The sequence below is a fragment of the Lissotriton vulgaris genome, chromosome 8 (genome assembly GCF_964263255.1).
Source record: "Lissotriton vulgaris chromosome 8, aLisVul1.2, whole genome shotgun sequence".
Taxonomy (NCBI): domain Eukaryota; kingdom Metazoa; phylum Chordata; class Amphibia; order Caudata; family Salamandridae; genus Lissotriton; species Lissotriton vulgaris.
In genome coordinates, this window is record NC_141696.1 from 164,210,909 (window position 1) to 164,217,494 (window position 6,586).

Here is a 6,586-nt window from a genome sequence, read left to right on the forward strand (position 1 = left end):
AGTTATATTTATCCTGCTAAATAGTTTTTGAGTACTATCAATTAGACTGATGAGCATGTAATTGGATGGAAGGGCCTTGGAGCCCTTATTGAATATCGGAATAATCTCTTCCTCTGCCCATGCAAGGGGCATAGATGTCCCTCTCAGGATGGCATTGAAATAGAATACAAAGTAGAGACACCAGATGTCCTTGTCTGCACAAAATAAATCCCCAGGGATCTTATTCAGCCCCGGAGCTTTGTTTGGGGTATCAAATCTATAGCGTTACTAATTTCAGAGGTGGATTTGTATGTAGTGTACTGATTTAGTATGAGCTGTTCGGATCACTGACAAAATATCGACCTACAAAATATCGACCTACAGGTATATCGATGCAAAAATATCGAAGGCAAGAATATCGACATCCTATCTACAACATGGTAAGTACAAAAATATCGAAAATAAAATATAGATGTTAAAAATATCGATGTTAAAAATATCGTTTTTTTCTGTAAAAATATAAATGTAAAATAAAGTAAATAAAATCAACATAGTTAAAAATATCTAATAATGTTTAAAATTATTAAATAATACATATATAATAATAATAATAATACATTAATTAAACATATACAGAAAATATATAATTTATATGTACTTAACAATAAGTTGTAATAACTATTTTAACAATTTATAAATTAATAAAAAGTATTATAAATTACAAATACATTTACAAACATGAACAAAAACATAAATAAAAAGTAAAGACTAATGTTTAATAATATACTTTTAATATTTTAAATATGTATTATATAAAACGTTGTATAGCGTAGGGGTAAAAATTACTATTCCAACTCCAAAAAGTGCAACAGTAGGGAAAGCGTTGAATAGCGTAGGGGTAAAAATTACTATTCCAACTCCAGAGAGTGCAACAGTAGGGGAAGCTTTGGATAGCGTAGGGGTAAAAATTACTATTCCCACTCCAGAGAATGCAACAGTAGGGAAAGCGTTGGATAGCGTAGGGGTAAAAATTACTATTCCCACTCCAGAGAGTGCAACAGTAGGGAAAGTGTTGGATAGCACAGGGGTAAAAATTGCTATTCCCACTCCAGAGAATGCAACAGTAGGGAAACCGTTGGATAGCGTAGGGGTAAAAATTACTATTCCCACTCCAGAGAGTGCAACAGTAGGGAAATCGTTGGATAGCGTAGGGGTAAAAATTATTATTCCCACTCCAGAGAGTGCAACAATAAGGAAAGCGTTGGATAGCGTAGGGGTAACAATTACTATTCCCACTCCAGAGAGTCCAACAGTGGGGAAAGCGTTGGATAGCGTAGGGGTAAAAATTAATATTCCCACTCCAGAGAGTGCAACAGTAGGGAAAACATTGGATAGCGTAGGAGTAAAAATTACTGTTCCCACTCCAGAGAGTGCAACAGTAGGGAAAGCGTTGGATAGCGTAGGAGTAAAAATTACTATTCCCACTCCAGAGAGTGCAACAGTAGGGAAAACATTGGATAGCGTAGGAGTAAAAATTACTATTCCCACTCCAGAGAATGCGACAGTAGGGAGAGCGTTGGATAGCGTAGGGATAAAAATTACTATTCCCACTCCAGAGAGTGCAACCGTAGGGAAAGCGTTGGATAGCTTAGGGGTAAAAATGACTATTCCAACTCCAGAGAGTGCAACAGTAGGGAAAACGTTGGATAGCGTAGAGATAAAAATTACTATTCCCACTCCAGAGAGTGCAACAGTAGGGAAAGCGTAATGGTAATAAATTACTATTCCAACTCCAGAGAGTGCTACAGTAGGGAAAGCGGTGGATAGCGTAGGGTTAAAAATTACTATTCCCACTCCAGAGAGTGCAACAGTAAGGAAAGGATTGGATAGTGTAGAATTTAAATATAACATACTTATAAATAATTGTAAATAAAATAATTAAAACATTTATTTTTAAATGACTACATCATTTGCAAATCCCCATTGATAATTACTAAAAACATAATTACAATTAAATAATTAATTAACAATAAATTAACATTAAATACCAATAAATATTAATTAATTAATATAAATAACCAAGTAATATTGAACACTAAAATATTTTTCTGAACAAAAAACATATTAATAATTACAAATTGATTAAAAATGAAAAATGGTAAACATTAAATTTATTTACCAATTAATAAAATTAATTTCCAATTATTAAAAATTAATTAACAAAAAAATGTTATTTAGCAATTTCAGAAAATTAATTACAATTAAAAAATGTAATTGCCAATTAAAAATTGTAATTACCAATGACAAACCTTAATTACCAATTAAAAAAATTAATTGCCAATTAAAAATGGAATTACCAATTACAAACCTTAATTACCAATTAATAAAATTAATTACCAATTAAAATAATTGATTACCAATTAATAATTATTTTGAAATAAAATAATTATCAATACCAATCAAAAATAAATAATTACTTAATTACAATTAAATTACTTCCCACCCAATTCCCCTATAAACCCACAACCCGCTACAGAAATTAAACGCAAAAATTAACTAAAATTAATTTACAATTACTAAAAATGTATAATTAATATAATATCATTAAATTACTTCTCACCCTATTCCCCTATAAACCCCAAACCCGCTCCAGTACTAAAACATGAAATTAAATTACAATTAACATTTTTAATATATAATAAATAGTACACATATAATTTAAAACAAATAAAATACTTAACTAAAACATATAACACACACATATAAAATACATAATAAAATGCATAACAACTAACAAATATCGATATTAGTAACATTGAAATTAGTGACATCGATATAATTGATAACAATATTACTAACTTCGATATTACTTACATCGATATAAAAAAAATCTATATTACTTACCTTAGGGTCGATATTCTGTCCAACGATATTCTTGACCTCGATATTCTTCACCTTCGATATTTATAACTCGATATTACTGTAGGTCGATATTAGGGAATCGATATTTTGACTGTGCACCAAACTGTTCAGGTGGATCTATTTGCTGTTCAGCTGCGATTAGGGATCCTACTCAAAGACCCAACAGAGTCACTCTGGCAGAGTTCCAGCACAGCCGAAAAGGAGTGCAAAACTGAAAAATGAACAAACCAATCGGCTGCAGAGATATTGTTTTCTATGGGGCAGTGACCATTAGTACCCCCATTGGCAAGAATGTTCAAGAAGGAGGGATAGACCTTCGCCTTGATGGCGCATAGCATACCTGCCCACTTGTCATACTCCCATTGTCTATTGGCCTGGGAAACAGTAGCTTTATATGACCATCTAGCTTCTTGGATCAAATGTCAATTCTGGATTCGTTCAGCCTTAGATAGTGTCTTTCTGGCTGTTTACATGATTTATTATACGATGAAGTGAATGGGGCGTCACTACACCCCAAATCCAGACGCACAGCGGTGATAATTGAAAGTTGCACATTTTTTGCTTGCTTATCTTCAATTGTTTCCGATAATAAATCCATTTTACTCCATATTTTTAGTTGTATCAGTTTTTTATTTCCAATGTTACGTCCACACGTGATTAGCTGATATTTTAAAGACACTTCTCAAACCACGGATATGCCACAACAGGCCTTTTTCCGGGCACGCGTCAAACATATAATATCCTCAATATACAATGTTGATGTTACCCAATGCATTTCAAACTTTTCAAAGTCCTTCCTCAGGGGTTCACTGTAAAATTAAAAAACGTTGCTGTAAACATTTTGTGTAAGTGACAACAAATGAATACAATTCATTATCCAATAACATGACTGTGCTGCTTTTAAAATCTCCCCGTGGTTATAAACGTTTTAAGCACTGCCCTCAGGAAACGGAGCAAAAATGCCACCGTGATTAGATTAAAGAGAATCCTCTAAATACACTCCCTTGTTGTGATGTTTAACCCTCCATAACCTTGCGAACGGGGCCCAATATGCCACCCCAGTGATCTACATTTTTTCGCTATTCACCCAAAAGTTACTACCCCTCCATACCTGTAGCGTTAGGCTTCATTTGTGCACACGATGGCGGCGTTTGACTGCACGCCATCTTCTTCCACTAATTTAACTACTTAGCTGATGCCCCACCTTCTCTCCCTCATGTGTCACAACCTATCAATAGCCTCCACACTATCGTCCTACAACCCCCAGAATGCCTCTATACACACAAACCCGGTGAGTGCGCCCGTACGTGATGGTTCCAACAGATTCTTTACTTTCCCCCGCCCACCCAGTTGATATTATCATGTGCACTGAAAACGTTAACTTATTCATACAGTTTATACATTTTATATTGGACAAGTAAATTAATCCAAAAGATAAACAAATAACCACGTCCAAAGCAGAAGTTTGTAATGTTCATGTTTTGTAAACACGAAAACGAAATGTTCTCGAGCAAGTTTCTCCAATGTTAAAGATATGCTTCTCACATGTGTTTTTCAGAACAAAGTCTCGTTGGTCGGTGATTTGACTGGTTCCTTCTCTAAGGGCCAGGTTACATCTGTTCAGCGAAAACCTACACAACCCTTTCGCAACCAAAATGGCTGACCAGCTCACAGAGGAACAGATTGCTGAATTCAAGGAAGCTTTCTCTCTATTTGACAAGGATGGTGATGGTACCATTACAACAAAAGAACTTGGAACTGTCATGCGATCGCTGGGCCAAAATCCGACAGGCGAAATTGCAGGATATGATCAACGAGGTGGATGCTGATGGCAATGGAACCATTGACTTTCCTGAATTCTTAACAATGATGGCAAGGAAAATGAAAGACACAGACAGTCAAGAAGAAATCCGTGAGGCCTTTAGAGTCTTTGACAAGGATAGCAATGGTTACATCAGTGCAGCAGAACTTCGCCATGTAATGACAAATTTAGGAGAAAAGCTAACAGATGAAGAAGTAGACGCAATGATCAGAGAAGCAGATATTGATGGAGATGGTCAGGTCAATTATGAAGAATTCGTACAGATGATGACTGCAAAGTAAAGATCCCACCTCTCCAACTCTTTCCCTCTAGAAGAATCAAATTGAATCTTGTACTTACCTCTTGCAAAAATGTTCATTACTCATTCTGTTTCTGTATAGCAAAACTGAATGTCAAGAAAACCTACTGTCCACACAAATCTGCGTGTAATGGTTGGTGGTCCTGTTCCTAAAAGATCAAGTTAAGCATCTGTTTTACAGTATAAATACTTGTTCGACCTTGATCAATAAGGAAGCACTTTGTGGACTCCTTAAAGTTCCATTTGCTAACTACAATGTTTGGGCTTGCCGTTTTTTCATGCATGCAGCTTGACAATTGAGCACAGTCAGACCTTTGTACAAAAAAGTCCACTACATTCTAGGGTGGATTCTATTTAAACTTGTAGTATACATTGTCATAGCTGGTTTGCTTTCCAAATTGGTTTACACCTCAGAATGGTATGCAGCAAAATGGTTGAAGGGTGCATATTTTGAGAAATCCTAAGGGTTGAAAGGTTATTCTGTACTTGGCAGAGTGCTCTCCAATTTTTTTTTTCGATGGCATGTCTGTTTAGAATATTGATTTAACATTGTCTGCATCGCACTGTAGTGAAATGGGTGTTGGCCTGTTAACCGTTCACACAATTTTCAAATGAACTATCAAGGGAGCATCTTGGTACTCGTTTTTAGGGTTCTGTAACATGACTTGGAGCTGGTGGAATACCTTAAATATCTTCACACCAATTAAACATTGCTGTTCAAGATATTACAATTATGACCATTCCAAGTTGTAAATCATAGTCTTCTTTTCCAATAAAAGACCATCGACAAAATGGTGATGAAAACACAAGGCATACATTTTCACTGGAAGCCTAAACTAGATTTATTTCTTTTTCCTTCTTTCTGTTCTTTCTCTTTAATAAATAAATGCTTTAAGACATGTTGACTCATGTACAAGTGAATTGGATGGCTTGACCTTAACGTGACATCTTTAGTTTACGTTATAACTTTAGAATCTGCTGAGTTTACTAAATGTTTTTTTACTGAACCTACATGTTTCAATGAATTAGAACGGGCTTCTCGTTTTCCACATTTTTAATGTAATACTTAATTGAGATTGATGCATTTAACAAGATTTATGCTTTTAAGGAATGTGAATATTATTGTTCTACTAGAAATCTGCAGCAAATGTTTCTGTCTTTAGAGTAGTTTATTGTTCCTCAATGCAACATTTAACAGATGATAGAATGAACCCTGCAGTGTTCTTCCCTGTGAACCAAGGTTAGCTTGGTCCAGCAATGTAGCATGATGCAATTTTTTAGTGAATAGTGTCCGTCATGTGTTTTGCCATGGGAACGAGGAACTGAACTGCTGAAGTTGACACAAAATGTCATCTCAATGGATGGAAAAGTTGCAACAATGGTATTAGAATATGCCTATGACTTTTATATTAGTGCATGTTTCTAGTTAGTTCTAGTGCCTTTCACTTTTCGCCTTTTGCCATTGCCCACTCACTTGCCCCACGTCCGCATTTCACTGTGAGCTACTGCTGACAGTGATTGCTGTTACTTAACACTTTGTAAGTGACAATTTCTTTATCCTTTGC

At 35.2% G+C, this 6,586-nt stretch overlaps 1 pseudogene; it reads left to right on the plus strand.

The window, feature by feature from the left end:
* Nucleotides 1–4,501: 4,501 nt before the first annotated feature.
* On the plus strand, nucleotides 4,502–5,507 carry LOC147696808 (calmodulin pseudogene; annotated as a pseudogene).
* The last annotated feature ends 1,079 nt before the right edge of the window (nucleotides 5,508–6,586 follow it).